Source organism: Helianthus annuus, chromosome 9, assembly GCF_002127325.2.
Source record: "Helianthus annuus cultivar XRQ/B chromosome 9, HanXRQr2.0-SUNRISE, whole genome shotgun sequence".
Lineage (NCBI taxonomy): Eukaryota > Viridiplantae > Streptophyta > Magnoliopsida > Asterales > Asteraceae > Helianthus > Helianthus annuus.
In genome coordinates this window covers 55251795-55269000 of record NC_035441.2, presented here as the reverse complement: position 1 = coordinate 55269000, position 17206 = coordinate 55251795, and the positions used below count along the sequence as shown (strand labels likewise).

General features: G+C 32.1%; 1 long non-coding RNA gene across 1 annotated transcript; it reads right to left on the bottom strand.

Moving 5' to 3' along the window:
* Positions 1 to 6053: 6053 nt before the first annotated feature.
* On the bottom strand, positions 6054 to 7410 carry LOC118481894. Its single transcript, XR_004866267.1, has 2 exons — positions 6670 to 7410; positions 6054 to 6235 (listed from the first exon to the last, which is right to left on the bottom strand). It is a non-coding gene; the product is annotated as an uncharacterized LOC118481894 (long non-coding RNA).
* Positions 7411 to 17206: the final 9796 nt, after the last annotated feature.

The window sequence follows — 17206 nt, the reverse complement described above, 5'->3', positions numbered from 1 at the left end:
AGATACGTATAACACAATCGTATTGTATCTTGCAGGAAATTACAAAATTCGTTCAAATCCCTAAACAATCTCATGGACGGTTATTTTTGGATCAGTTATGTTGAATTTGAATTAAATGACAAAAATGTACAATTACAAAACTACCCTTTTGAATTAGTTAAGAGGATGGACACTTGTCATTCCAGGAATATTTCTTACACTTCTTACAAATTAAGCACTTTGTACAGAATCCTAAACCTATATATATATATATATATATATATATATATATATATATATATATATATATATATATATATATATATATATATATATATATATATATATATATATATATATATAGTGAGGTTCATTGGGGAACACTAAAAAAGTGGGGAACCGGAGAACACTCTTAAAAATTTAACTTAACATGTTAAAAATTAATTTTTTAAACATCTTTCTCGGCGCTTCTCCTTATGTATACTTGTAGAAGCATTTTTAATAAAAAAAAAAATCAAAAACTAAAAATATTAAAAAAAGGCTAAAAAATTTTTTTTAGAAAAATTATTTTTTTATTCGACTAGTTTCTCCTCCTTTTTATAAAGAAAAGCGCTGAATTTTTTTTTTTAAAAATTAATTTTTAACATGTTAAGTTAATTCTATAAGATATAACTATTTTTTAAACATTTTATTCATATTTTTAGTTTTTGATTTTTTTTATTAAAAATGTTTCTACTTGTATTTATAAGAAAAAGCTCCGAAAAAAAATTTAGAAAAAAATAATTTTTAACATGTTAAGTATAATTTTTAAGAGTGTTCTTCCGTTTCCCACTTTTTTAGTGTTCCCCAATGAACCCTCCTATATATATATATATATATATATATAGTCTATTATAAGCCTGTCACAATTGAGCATATATTCAAATAAGTGTAAGAATATATATTTTTATATATAATTATATGGTCTTACAGTATTTATATTCCTTTATTCATTTTTACCCTATAATTACACTAAAAATAATTATATTTTTTTTCTTTTTAATTAAATAATATATTTTATATCTTTATCATTACTTTTCTTTCTCTTCCACTTACAATCAATTTGAAAATATATTAAAAAATTATAAAGGTGAATGGTATCCTCTTAAATATACAGATGAAAATTTTCTCTCTTCTCTACTCACAACCACTTACAACCATTTTTATTATAATATAAAAAGATCACTCATAAAATTTGATGGATGGATTGTGAATGTTCTTAGTTATCATTCATCTAATTAATGATAATTGACTTAAACATAGAAGAAAAAAAGACTAACTTTACCGGTCCTCATTATTATTAGATGGAAAATTTTAATACAATGTTAGACATGCAAATACAAAGGATTGGCCGAACTTTTTAGTGAGGCAACCATCGAATTACTTACGTGTAGTAGTTTGAGTCTCGATGATAATTTTAGTGCATCTAATGTTCAAAAGATTCTAACATGAACAAAGTTGTATCCGTTTAATTTTCGTAAGGTACAACTTTAAATATTTATCATGTTTTTTTTTAATTTCGAATAACATCGTATTTTTATTGTGTGTTTTTAATGAGTAACAATCATATAGTTTTATTTGATATTGTACTTTTATTATGTTTCTCGCCCCGCCCCGACCCGAACGACGTCCGACCCGGAAATTCTAACGTTTTGTTGTGAAAAATCGTAACACATAAAAAGGGACCCCAGTGGAAAAAAATTCCTAAGTCCGTCACCGATCACAAATCACCAACTCACATAAGAAATCACCCCCCCCCCCTCTTCTGGTATTTATGGGTTCCATTAGTTGTTAAAGAATTGATAACAATGGATGTATAAGATGACCAAAATGAATATTTGATGGAAGCCAATCGCATAATATATATGAATGCTATCGTGGATCAAAAACCAATTAAGCAACAAAGTTTGAAACTTATCATTTAATATAGTAAACTTTTATATTGTTGACCCATCAATGTATTTGTAATTTGTTGAACCATGCCAATGATTTTAAATCTATATATATATATATATATATAATGTATTTGTAATTTGTTGAACCATGCCAATGATTTTAAATCTATATATATATATATAGGACAATGCTAGATAGAAAACCCTAAAAATTTGAGAAAACCCTAGAAAACCCAACCTCCCAACCTTTTTTTTTGAAAAAAATAACATATGTAATATACATGTTTTTAAGAGTTTTGAGCCAAAAAAATCAAAAAAGCGCCGAGTGGATGTTTTAAAAAAAATAAACAAGTTTCAGCAACTTTCATCACTAACATGTGTTAGACAAAAAAGTGCTAAAACTTGTTTATTTTTTTAAAAAAAGAACCACTCGACGCTTTTTTGATTTTTTTGGCTCAAAACTCTTAAAAACATGTATATTACATGTGTTATTTTTTAAAAAAAAAAAGTCGGGAGGTTGGGTTTTCTAGGGTTTTCTCAAATTTTTAGGGTTTTCTACCTAGCCCTACCCTATATATATATATATAGGGGAAAGATAAATCGAAAACCCATGTGAATTGAGAAAACCCAAATAAACCCTATGTAACATTTTTATTTTTTTCTAAAAAAAATAGGGAATGTAACATAAATGTACACGGACCTATTTATGAAAAAAAATGTAAAAAACGCTTACTATTTTTTTTTTTAAATGTTGAAAATTTGTATGTTACATTTTTTTTGGACATATATATTATGTAACCTGAAATTTTGTAACATTTTTTAAAAAAAAAACTACTTAGTGTTTTTTTGTGTTTCTTTTTTAAAAATGTTCAAATATATGTATATTACATTTCCTATTTTTTTAGAAATGTTTCTTGAGTTTACATGGTTTTTTTACAAAGGTTTTCTGAGTTTTCTCAACTCAAGTGGGTTTTCGATTTATCCTTCCCCTATATATATATATATATATATATATATATATATATATATATATATATATATATATATATATATATATACGGGATCAGGAGAAAACGTTCAAAAGTGTGAGAACAGTGAGAACGCATCCTGGCCAACACGTGGCGCGCGATATAATTAGGACGTATGGGCTATTTTTTCATTTTATCTTCCGCTTTTCTCAATATTGATTTATTTTTTGGGTCTAAGATTTTTTGGCGTTAACCAAATTCAATAATTATATGGCGTTTTAATGGTTTCATTGTATTAACATTTTGGCATTTACGGCGTTTTTCAAATCGTACGCCATTGGAACCCCAAGGGGTCAGAATATCTCTCTGAATGGCGTTTTCCAAGGCGTTTTAGACAAGATGGCCCATTGTTCTATTATTTTTATATACATTTTGGCGTTTGTGGTATCTTGGCGTTTTACAATTGAAAAATTATAGTACAACCACAGGGAAAAAAATAGAAGCGAAAAAAATAAATTAAAAATCCTAATCAGTTCTCTCTTCACAATCTTCACTGTCATCATACTCTCTCTTCTTTAATACTACAAGAACTGTCACCAAATATATGGCGTTTTATGTAAAACTTAACAAACCCATCGGTTTGATTATTTTGCATGCTCGTCTGTTGAAGTGGCTTTTTGTGGATGTTTGGGGACATAGATCTATGACGTGTGGGTGGGTTTTTTGCTTTGTTCTTCAACTTGATATTCATCTTTATAATTATCCCACTCTTCAGTGTCATTGATCTCTTCTTCTCATTCAAGTCTTCTTCAAGAACAAATAACACAAAATGACATATGACCTGTCATCAGTATCTTTTTCTTGAAAATTTGTCCATCTCATGCAGCAAAATCTTACTGAGTTACTTCCCTCACCTAACAATCCATTCAATGAAACTTTCACGAAGAACAATACTGAATATCCAAGAAAGCATATTAGCTGAGAGGTATCATTTTATAGGATGTCTTTTGGCGTTTGTTTTTTTGGTTTGATGAAATGGAAGTTGCTGAGAGGTATCATTTTATAGGATGTCTTTTGGCGCGTAGGTTAGGCGATGCATTATTATAATAAAGTATTCGTTGTTTCAGTTACTGTTTGTAATTATTGTTTTTGATAAGCTTTATCTCTAAAGTCTGTAACACGTCCCATCTTTCAAGTTTGGCGTTTTAGATTCTAATATAATAAATTTTCCGTCTCTTTAGTTTTACTGTTTTGTAGTTAGTGTTTCTAGTTACCTTTTCAAGTTTGGTTTTTATTTTTTTTTTTATTTTGGGTTTTTTATAATACTTGTCCAAAGTAATTTTAGTATAGTTTGGGAGTTTTTGGGGCGTTTTATGGCATGATGGCGTTTTAACAAGCATTTGGCTGTCTGGCGTTTTTATTATTCATGGCGTTGTTATTATATAACAATGAACTGAAAAAGAAAATTGAAATACAACAACAACAACCATACCCAGTAAATCCCACAAATAGCAAAGCTACTTATAGGGTCTGGGGAGGGTGGGATGTAGACAGACCTTGCCTCTATCCACAGGGATAGAGAGGCTGCTTCCAGAGAGACCCTCAGCTCGAAAACGAACAACAAACCAACAAACCAACAAACCAACAAACCAAGTCAAAGAATATAGAAAATAAGAAGTCCCCCATACCAAGAAATTGATCCGAGTGACACAATATAATGTAAATCATGTATAATAGCATGCATGCAACATCATTTGGGCATAAACACAAGAAGGCAATCACCGTAAAAGTCCCTTAAAGAGTAAGAAAAACCTACCTCCTTAAAATACACCTAAGACCTTACTACAATATCTCCTAGAAGTCCTTAACCCTAATCCTACGCCTCCACGAAGTCCTGTCTTGGACCATGTCCTCAGAAAGATGCAACTCTACTAAATCATGCCTAATTTACTCATCCCATGTCAGTTTGGGTCTGCCTCTTCTTCTCCTCCCCTCGACAGTAAGAGTTTCCACTACTCTAACCGGTGCCGTCGTTTCCCTCCACTTCACATGCCCAAACCATCTCAACCTCCCCTCCTTAATCTTCTCCGATATACTAGCCACTCCTAATCTTTCCCTAAAAACCTCATTTCTTATCCGATCTAACCTCGTGTGTCCACACATCCACCTCAGCATCCTCATCTCTGCTACCTCCATCTTGCGCGCTTGTGTCTTCTTGATAGCCCAACAGTCTGTTCCATATAGCATAGCGGGCCTGACTGCTACCCTATAAAATTTCCCCTTTAATTTAGTTGGGAACCTCCTATCGCACAATACCCCACTGGCTGCCCTCCATCTGCACCAGCCAGCCTGTATGCGATGGGTTACATCACTATCTATGTCACCATCTCTTTGTACAAACGACCCCAGATACTTAAATCTAGTTACCTGCGGGACCAGTTGATCCTCAATGGTGATTTGGGTGTCATCGTCATCGGCTATACCACTGAAATCACAGTGTAGATACTCAGTCTTAGAAAATTGAAATATATATATATATATATATAAACAATTGATTTTCCAAATCTTCACTGTCACCAGTCTCTTTCTTCTTTTTAAGTATCTGTACTAGCTGTTTCGACTTGCGTATGATTTATTTTGATTTTTTGTTTCTGAAGTAGTTTTTTGTCGCTGTTTGGAAGCACAAAGTCTGAAATCAGCCTCCTTTTCTTGAAGATTTGTCCATCTCATGCAGCAAAATGTTATTGAGTTTACACCCTTCAGCCAACAATCTTGAATTTCAAATGAACGATGTTTGATTTTTTTACTTTTTGGCGTTTTACCGAAAAAAAGAACGCCACTAAATAAAAGTACCTTAAACCTCTAAATTTGATCATGCTAAAATCAATAATGTTTTGTTGTATGATGGTGGACAACATTATTAATCTTCAGTTAAGAAAGATGTCTGACAATGTTGTCCACCCCATACAGCTAAACTTTATTGAGAACAAACCTCAATAATGTTTTTGTATATTTTGGCGTTATAAATTGGATGGAAGTTGAGGATAAGATTTTACTCAATGAATTGGACAATATCCTCACTTAAGGATTTTGTCGATGTCACACCCCAACCGATGGCGGAAGCATCGGAGTGAGACGAAGAAAGATTGCTCATCACTCATAACGCTAATTGTGACAATAGAATTAAAGATAAATTGATTTCATTCATGAATAAGTGTTACAATAAATTAAAAAATACAAGAGAACAATACAACAACAAATATGAAATTTATATAACGTATTTGACCTAAGACGTCTAAGTGAGTATCTAGGCATCTTTGCTAGTCCGTTTTCATAGCATCATCAAACCTCAACCTGCAACATGTTTAAAATACAATTCAATGCAAAAGCAAAGGCGAGTATACAATTTTGATACGTACATAGCAAAAGATAAGTTTGAACAATTCCTCATAGCAAGCATGTGATTCAAGATGAACATTTAAATATGGTATGTGTCTAACATATCAAACCAAGGAAACGCAATATGCTCATGACATAACCGAAGATAAAGAGGCGGGTCGTTAATCCTATAGCGCTACATATGTCACGGTTTGGCTCGTACGAAGTTAATGATAAATTCGACACATAAGATAAATCCAAGTTTAAAGCATCAAGCCATCACGTATACAAGCATGTTATAGGAATGTTCATGTGTTTAAGCAAAATGTTCATGTGTTTATTTGTTGATAGAGAAACATGTTACACCCCAAAAGTGGTAAAAGTAAAAAGGGGAATACGAGTATACTCACAAAATTGCATATGCTTTCCGATTATCCAAGAGTGACGAGTTTGCTTGTGAGTGAGGATTTGATGGTAGGGTTTCATGATGTGTAGGGGGTGGTAAGATTCGGAATTTAGAATTTAAAGTAGTAAAAGTATGTATACATGAAAGTAATATCTAAGCCCTAAGAGTTTGCTTATGACACCATAACTAGTGGTTTCATGGATCCCAAATTGCTCATTGGAATCATAACAAGAACTCTAGAATCTTTGATATGATAGCTTAGGTTTATGATGGCTAATCATGGTTTGATTAACACCACAAACTCAGCCATGTTTTTATATAATTATGTATAGTTTATATGGTAATAATACATCCTAAAACTAAGTCCAATCAAGTATTGTCATATAACATCATGTATCTCAAGCATGGAGGTTAGAAAACCTCATTATAAGATTCACCACTACACACACCATCATGAAGATGGTGGGAGGGTCATGAATAACAATAAAGTAAATCTAATCTAACAAGTTATAGAATGTTCAAATGAAGGAGTGGAACTTAGTTTGGAAAGCCAAAGCTTCCATTTGTTCACACTTCACAAGTCACAAGTTCATCATATAAAAGATGATGTCTTGTGCTTGTTTTCATCATTGATTTGTTATGTATAAACAGAAATAAAAGGGGTGTTTGAACCCAAAAATTTTAATGAAAAATCCCCTAAACACAAACCCACAACCATAGACTAAGTTGTGAGCTTGGTGGGAACAAGATTCCACCAAGTTTTCTATCAAAATATGAACATAAAAAGAAATAAAAATGAGCAGAATTTTATTTGCACTTTGGACCTCAAAAATGGTGAGGTTTCACCTTAGTTTGCCCAAGCAAACGTGTGAAAACCTTCCTAGAGGTTACCCAAGTATTAAGAAGAAAGAAACAAGAAGAAAATTTAAGTAGAAGTGAGTTAAAACTCACTTAGAAAGCTGAAAACTTTCTGATATGTTGCTGAAAAATCAGCTGGGTTTAGAGAGGTTTTTGAGAGTATTTAAGGGTTGTAAAAGTGATAAAGGGGCTGGATATAAGTTTGTATTTATAGGGGAAGGATTAGGGTTTGGATGGTTGGCATTAAATTATAAGTGGTTGGGTGTTTAAGCATAAAAGTAACTAAAACAGCCCTATAAGTTGTTCCGGTCGCAATGTTGGCAGCCATGTGGTGTTTAGCATATTTTTCTTTCTTTTACATATTAAAGATGATGTTATGATAAAAATGATGTTAAAGAATTTTAGTTGTATAATAATAATGATATTATAAGATACATAAAAAAAAACAACTACAACCACAACATTTGCGGCCGCCATTGCTGCCTTTCATTTCTTTCTTTTTTATTTATTTTTTTTCAATGCCCCTCAATTGATTATTGTAAATGTTTAAATACTAACATAAATTAAAGTATAATATGAACATAACCATCAAATTCCTTGGCTGGGAATTGATGAAAAAGGTGGTCGTGGATGAGGATTCTAACAACTTTCAATTTTTTTTTGCCAAACTTTATAACAATATATATTATGTATTATTAATAATATATAATTTGGTACTTTGTTAATCATATATATATATACATATATATATTAATATTTAATTTACATATAAAACATGAAATTAAACAGGTTCGTATAAAATAAAGTATGGGTTGTGTATTGTGAACGTATAATCAAGTGTTTGCACGTATAAAATATCTAGAATCACGTATTGATTGTAAGTTACGTAAGTGTTTACAAGGGTACGAGCACGTAACAAATGTATATAAGGATTAAATGTTTAAGCCTGTAAAAATAAACGGAGTATGAAGTAATTAATTTTATTACGATCGAAGTCTCGGGTTACAATGATACGGAACGAAATACGATTACAAGAATTACAAGTTTCTAAAAATAGAATTTCAATGCGATCTTTCTAAAAATGGAAGGCTACGAAAAGCGGGGCATTACAGTCGATTACATTGAGCGAAACCTTACCGATAATCAAACTGAATTTCAAATAAACGTTTTGGTTTAGAGGATATTTGATGTTTGAATTTTTTGGCGTTTCTAAGACGAATGATATATATTGAATATGGCGTTTGGTTTTTTGTGTGTTTTAATGGAAGGTCTGAGATGTTGTATATATAGGATGTTTTTTGGCGATTTTTTTAGGCAGGATTTTATTATAATTAAGTTTGGCGTTTTATATCTAATGGCGTTTTTAGATTAGGATGGTGTGTGCTATTGTATGTTAGGGAAGTAATTTTAATGACGTTTTATTTCATTAGATGGCGTTTTGTGTAGAGAAGTCAAAAGACTTTTTTACCCTAATGAAGCGCGCCACAGTAATGAAAGTGATGTTATTTACGAAAACGCCACCGCGTCATCTAGTCCATAGATTGTTTTCATCTGATGATCTATAACCGTTCTCTCCGTTCTCACGCTTTTCACCGTTTTCTCTAAATCCAGATCCTATATATATATATAGGGGTAAGATCAAATAAAAAGTTTATTTTGCCTAAGTAGGATGAGAAGGAATCTTAACCATTCATTTTTCAAATCAATGGTTAAGATGAAAGTGTAGGAGAAAGGAGGAGTGCAATGGTATCTTGCGAAAATCCTATTTATAAACTTTCTCTCTCCACATGCAAGGCACATGCATATTCCACCCCCGTTTTTTAAACGTTCATAACTTTTTTATACGACATTATTTTTTTCATAAAAAATTCACCGTAAAATCAAGTGTCTTTTTATCTTTAATTTGAGTACTATAGTGCTATATAAAATATGAAGACTAAAAAAACCCACTAAAATGTGTTGTATTTCTATGTTGTATAACATTTTTTGTGCTAAATTTTTGTACTATATTTTTGTGCTAAATTTTTTGTGCTGAATTTTTTTGTTTTAAAATTTTTTTTTCTCAATTTTTTATGTTGGACTTTTTTGTACTACATTTTTTGCTGAATTTTTTTGTGCTATATTTTTTTGTACTAGATTTTTTTGTGCTATATTTTTTTGTACTACATTTTTTGTGTTATATTTTTTGTACTAGATTTTTTGTGTTAAATTTTTTTGTACTAGATTTTTTTGTTGTATTTTTAAAAAACAAAAGGGGTGCCACATGTCATTTTTACTCCTATTTATAAGGACCAAAATGCCCTTCATTCCTACTTATTAAGAATGACACATGTCATCATCACAATCATTCTTAGGCTACTTAAGCAAAATCCACTTTTTAGTGGATCCTTCCCCTATATATATATAGGGGAAGGTCAAATGAAAACCACTAATTAGTGTGAAAACTCGAAAACTAATTAAAAAAGCCAAAAAACATACCAATTTTTTTTTTTTGCATAATAATTTTCGCAGGTTTTTTATATAAAAAATTAAAAAAAAATTGTGTATTGCACATGTGTAATACTACACATGTGTATGTGTACTACACATGTGTAATACAAAAAAAAAAAATTTTGAAAAAAAAGTTTTTTTTTCATATATAAAAACCAGCGATTTTTATAAAAAATTGAAAAAAAAATTTGTGTGTTTTTTAGGCTTTTTTAGTTACTTTTCGAGTTTTCACAATAAAAGTGGTTTTCATTTGAACCATCCATATATATATATATATATAGGGTAGGGTTCCAGCGTGAACCTAAACCCATGCGTGAACTGCGTGAACTAATCTGGACCATTGATTTCCTTTTTAGTTGTTAAGGGCATGATTGTAATTATATAAAAATTAGATTTAAATCATTATTTTAGTAATTGAATTAAGTTACATCTTTCCTATTTTAAATTCATTATCCACATTAACTTTTATTTCATTTTTTTTTAGATTTCACCACCAGAATTCGGATTATGATTTTTAAGATTCACGTAACCTTCATATTTCAACGGTATACACATGTGTACTTGGATATGAATTGAACAGTACACATGTGTACTCAGCATGGTACATATGTGTATTTAGCTACATAATACATACATATAAACAAAACCTGTAAAACTATTTTATATTAAGCAAATAACAAGTTCCATAATGTTTGCCAAACATAAAAAAAACATACAATTACAAGTTCCAGTTTCGTGAAAATAATAAACGCAACATAATCGGAAAAATAAAAAAGACATAGTCTTTTTAAAACTATTCGCCGCGTTGTATGCTGAATCATCCTTATCGACCTTCCATCTCCACTTTTCTCGTTTATGACGTCTCCTATAATAACACAAAAAAAAAACTCAGCAATTAGTACTTTGCATAATTCACAAGTGTACATCAACAACCTTACGCATTCAATACACAAAAAATTCTGAGATATCACAAAAAACAGACGCAATACACATGTGTACATCGCGTTAAAATCAGAATACACATGTGTACATCGCATTAAAAACAGAGCAAAATCAGAATACACATGTGTACATCGTAGTAAAACCAGAGCAAAATCAAAATACACATGTGTACATCGCATTAAAACCAGAGCAAGATCATAATGCACATGTGTACAACCATGAACAAGAGTATGTCTTGTATAAATCATTAGAAAATGACCATAAAATGTATCAGAGTTAAACCACAACAAAATTCTGGCAGTTCTAAAATTTGTACTCGAACTCTTAATTGTAAGTCAACATTAGCAACTAGCAAGATGACCACAAAAACCATGGTATATCTTTTCTCAACTTCAATAAACCATAATCACCAAATAACCGACCCATTACCTAATAAAACATGAGATTAAATATTTAAATTTCTGCAACATGTTTGGCCCGCAAAGCTCCATTTCTCGTACCCGATGACCCGGTTTAGAACCTGTCAAGATTAACCCTACAATGGTTTGGGTTTATACTTAGGTTGTTTTCATCTTAATGATCACTATTCAAAAGCATATGTTACATGATAATCAAACCTGGAAACTTTTACAACTAAAGTCATTTTATGATATAGAAGCATTTGTAAGGTTTGTATGATATCAAAATCAAATAAAAACAAAGAAATGAACTAGAAATCCATAAGGAAATAAACCATATCAATGAAATGCTTCTCTACAATTTAATATATCATTTAAAATTCATCAAGTTTCCACCAGTTTATGCTAATATCAATAATGTCATGTACATCTTCTATTTTAATGTCCATTCTAATAGGACACCACTTAAAGGCCGCTTGCAAATTGTTAAACTTGAAATAGAAGCAATACGGATAGCCGAGGCAATTGGTAAAGTGCAGCAGTTCACAAGGGCAAAGATATAGCCTCAAACCCAACAATATGATTCAACATATTTATGCTTCAAACTTTCAATGCATCATAATAACTTATCAAAAGGGTCAACTAATAAAGTAGTCAACATCTCCTCTTTAAATGCAACAAAAGGTAGAGGACACTTCATCATTTAAATAAATTCATCAATTCATATATAAAACCCAAAAAACAAACCCTAACATACAGTCTTACACAATCTGTTAATAACGATACTACTATATATTTATATTAATAATCATCCATCAAAGAGACATAAACAAATTGACCACAAAAGTCAAGAATTTCTGCAAAATTAACTCATAAATACAAGATCCAGATCTACATCTTCATACAAAACAAAAACTAGAAGAAATCCGTGAAATTAACAAATTGATTTATAATATAGATACAAATGGATGAGATTCTAGTTATAGGATGGTTAATTTAATCAAAGAAGGTATGGAGAAAATGAAAATGGAAAAGTTAGAAGGACCTGAACGAACCAAACGGCGGTGGTGAAGGCAGCGAAGCCCCAAGTGGCGGCGGCTTGGATATCGGTGGCTTGAGGACGTTTGTTTGGCTTGACGAGCTTGAATACACCTCCTCCGGATGAGCCGCCAGAGGGAACCGCCGGCGTTCGGAGCTGGAGGTGCCAGTGCCGGAGCCGACATCTTCAACAACAGAATATATTGTGTGTTTCTTGAATATATTGAAACTGATATAGGGATATAGGGATTTTAGGGGATTACAATTAATTAGTTTCCATATCTTTAATATGAAAGTTCCCTATTTTACCCTTTAGATTAAAATTTAAATTAAATTTATTATACCTTTAATTACAATTGTGCCATTGATCTAAGATCTATCATCTACAAAATCAATGGCCCAGATAAGTTCACGCTGGAGAAAATGTTCACGTTTGAACCTAATCCTATATATATATATATATATATATATATATATATATATATATATATATATATATATATATATATATATATATATATATATATATATATATAGGGTAGGGATCCTAAGAGAAGTCCACCCTATTTGAGAAACTTGAGAAGCATTCTGGACCACACATTTTTCTAAGCTTTTCGTAATATACACATATGTATATAGTCAATTTTAAACTATACATATGTGTATATTGCGAAAAGCTTAGAGAAAATGTGTGGTCCAGAATGCTTCTCAAGTTTCTCAATTAGCCTACTACTTCTCACATGATCCTTATCCTATATATATATATATATATATATATATATATATATATATATATATAGGATAAGGATCATGTGAGAAGTGATAGGCTAGTTGAGAAACTTGAGAAGCATTCTGGACCACACATTTTTCTAAGCCTTTCGTAATATACACATATGTATAGTTTAAAATTGACTATATACATATGTGTATAACTCAATATACATATATGTATATAGTCGATTTTAAACTATACATATGTGTATATTACGAAAGGCTTAGAAAAATGTATGGTCCAGAATGCTTCTCAAGTTTCTCATATAGGGTGGACTTCTCTTAGGATCCCTACCCTATATATATATATATATATATATATATATATATATATATATATATATCTCATTTCTTGCCTAGGTAGTCATATTAGCCGTCACTATTGAGCATTTATCCAAACAATTGCGTACATACATGGATGTATAAGATAACAAAAATGAAGGGTTTACTATACGTCATTAAGAAAACAGAACCAAATCCTCTACTATAAATAGTCGAGCAAGAACCATCGATATAACAACTTTGATACTTTATATTGAGCTTCCAATATGTGACCAATCAATGTAATTTATAGCGTGTTAGATCATACGTTACCCAATAATAATTTTATAATTTTCTTAAATATTGTCTCTTGACTATATTTGGTTTTAACAAGGAAATCTACTCTTAAATATTTTTATTTTCTTTAACAGCCGTGCACCACTGGTCCACAGTCTACACAGGGAAGTTATGAGTCCAAACCATTGAGGCCCAATAACTAGTAGCCCAGTTTTCATCTATTAAGCCCAACAATCGTTAGTTACGGGGTGAGCAAAAGTTAAAACCCAACCCTACCCGACCATTACCCGACCCGAGAACCGATCAAACATAAAATACAGAAACGATTCACTACCCTAAATATAGGGTCGGTTCCGGGTTTTAATGTAATCGGGTTTGTCGGGTACTAAGTATAAGAACCACCCGACATATTTCATTTTTTAGCATGTTTTGTTATGAACTTGGGAAGGCTATTTTACATTCACAAACCATTTGATGATGAAGAAACACAATATTTTCCTTGATTTTGGCCTTATATACATTTCAATCTATGTTTCTATTTCAATCTATTAACGGTGGTGAGTTATTTCTTTGTTAATTTTTATTCAGATGTTATTGGTAGTCATGCTTAACTTGAACTAATTTGACCATGCAAGTATAATATGTTTGTTGTATATTAAGTAGTTCTGTAATAGTGGATACGAATTTGCAAGTATTTCATGCTTGATGGGGTGTTTATGCTTTAATCTAATGTTTATTATCCATGATTAATCTCTTTGCACACCAAGTGTTCGATAAAGTGTCCGAGTAAAAAATTTGACGAAACATATTAACAAAGGTTGTTGTTTTTGATGAATTGCACTACCAAACGTAGATAAAAAAATTCATAACTTAAACATCCAAGAATTCAAAAAGTATTGAGTAATTCACATTAGCAACCAAGAAATTGACTTCAAATTCAATGGAGATGGTTTCTTTCTCTATATGAATGTATCTGTGAAAGCATCATACAGCCGTTGTGTGTTATATATTTTAGGGATTCAAACCCCAATCGCTACTTGGCTATGGCCTAGTCTTTTTTAAGTAGCACTTTAGTTCGGTCCATAGGTCCAAGTCGGGTTTCACCATGAAAAAGAACCAAGAACCGACCCTACCCGATTTTATATGAAAAATTGGAACATATCTAAATACTTAGGTACTTAGTTTCGGGTCGTGTTGGTTATATTTTCGGTTCGGTTCTCTGTTTTTTCGGTCCGAACCTAAACTTGCTCACCCCTACGCTTATACAAGTATGCAACTAACTTAACAAAATTAATTTTTTAATAAAATTAAATAATGTAAATTTTTTTTGAACGGCAAATTTGAATCACTGACGGATCACTGGAGTATTATCGTGCCACCAGCGAAATCACCCGATCATATCCATCTCCACTAGGCATAATGATTATTTTATAAACTTAAAACATTTTTATCAACCATTTCGTTTAATCATTAATAGCAATGAATATCGTACAAATTTAATATTTTGTGAACTTTACCAAAGTGTCATCGTTTTTTTAAGAATGTGTAGTGGTTTAACTAAACGTGGGTAGTGAGGCTATAATTAACTAAACCCTCAAAAGTATGTAGTGGATTAACTATTACAAATTAAAAAAATAAAAATAAAAAGGGTGAGTGGTGTCAGGTGTGTAAAATGGTGATTGGTTAAAAAGAGAATAAACCGCTTATTCTTACGTACGACGAGACAGGACACATGGAAGACTAATAACATGCCTTTATTCAAGCTCTTAGACCACCGGGTATGGGGCTCGTCCCCGGTCCGTCGCCCACATCCCGGGTCGTTCCACACCGGCCCCCTTTGCTCCGTCGCGTTTCAAGCGTCTCCTACACGACGTTGGAGACGATCCAAATATGGCTGTGCAAGTGGGCCCCCTCTGACTTCTCTCTCTCTCCCCCTTTATTATATATTATATTATATTGATATTGATTTTTATTGTGGGGTTGGGTAGTCTTTCACACCCTTGGGTAGTCCCCAAGGGGATGGTCCTCCACCCTTGGTGAGGTGGCGCCTACGTGGCGGGTGGTCTCTTGGGGGACTAACCTCACCACCATACCCTATGGTCTTATATCTTATGAGATCAAGATAGGACACATGTAAGACTAATAAATGCCTTTATTCAGTGATACCAGTGGCAGACCCAGAGTTTATTTTTAGGGTGCGATCAGAGAGTTTTATCATATTTTTAAAGGATGCCTAGATAATGTACTAAAAAAATTCTTGGTTGACGCCCACCACCCTGCGGACCATAGTGGTCTGTCCCTAAGGGCCGAGTAACACGTTACGGTTTGTAATGAACGAGTTGACGTCTATCCGTGCGTTACGACGGGATGCTAATTATGAATAGCAAACTTTTCAATTTGTTTTATCACCGGCCTACAATACCATACTAAAACATCGCATCACCGTTTCAATGAAATCCACAACCAAAAGACACTCACTTGGCGTTGCCGTTGCATTGGAGATCATATAATGTCATTTTCTTAGGAACTTAAAGAGTGTAAAATGTAAAGTTGATAAAGGTTTTTGAGATGAAAACCCAAATTAATTTAATTGGAAATCAACCCATCCACGTTCTTTCACTATTTACAGAAATAAATATGAAAGATCTAATTACATAAATATTGAAATACTAAATTGTTGCAAGTTAACTGCATAATGTTTAGCACATTTTTACCTAATGGAGTAGATGTGGTTTAGACTACTAAGGTTTTCAAAATACCAACAACAATGCTTATATATATAGCCTTTCCATAGATTATGTTATGGGTATAAAAATACTTTTAGACTATTATTAAATTTGCCTTTGAAATGTTGAGATGCTACGCAGGCAAGCTGTTTCATGTTATGCAGATTCATGGTATGGTTTTGAGTGTGGGTTGGAGAATCAGTAGTTTGTTTGTAGGGAGGATAAAATTATCAAATGGCAAATGTATCCTTAGTAAATTATTATTCAATTAACAGTCAAACTTTGCCGCTTGATTGGATTTCTGGAATTTTGTATTCTGGTTAGTACATATTGCATATTCAAGTTTACTACTACCTAAACAACAGTATCTTCTGTAAATTTGGGTCACAGTTATTATTAACAGAAACAATTGGAATTCCAATCAGGTCCATATTGCTATTCCTAGCAGAAACAAGGGTCAAAGTTACCAATACAACTACACAACACAAGCGCCAGGAACACATAGCGTGATGGGTTTTGTCTGATGCGCCGCAGGTATCGCCCACAATCGGACCCGAACCCATGTTGGAAGAAACTGGTAATCAACAGCATGGTGACGAATTATTGAATCAATCACCATACGAATTTGAGGGTCTCTCAACCATACAGACGAATAACCATGAACACGCTTTAAACGTTTGGCGTCACGCATTTCCAATATCTTGTTTGAACTAAAAAAAAACACAAAGACACAACATATATAAAAAGTAAAACCCAACCA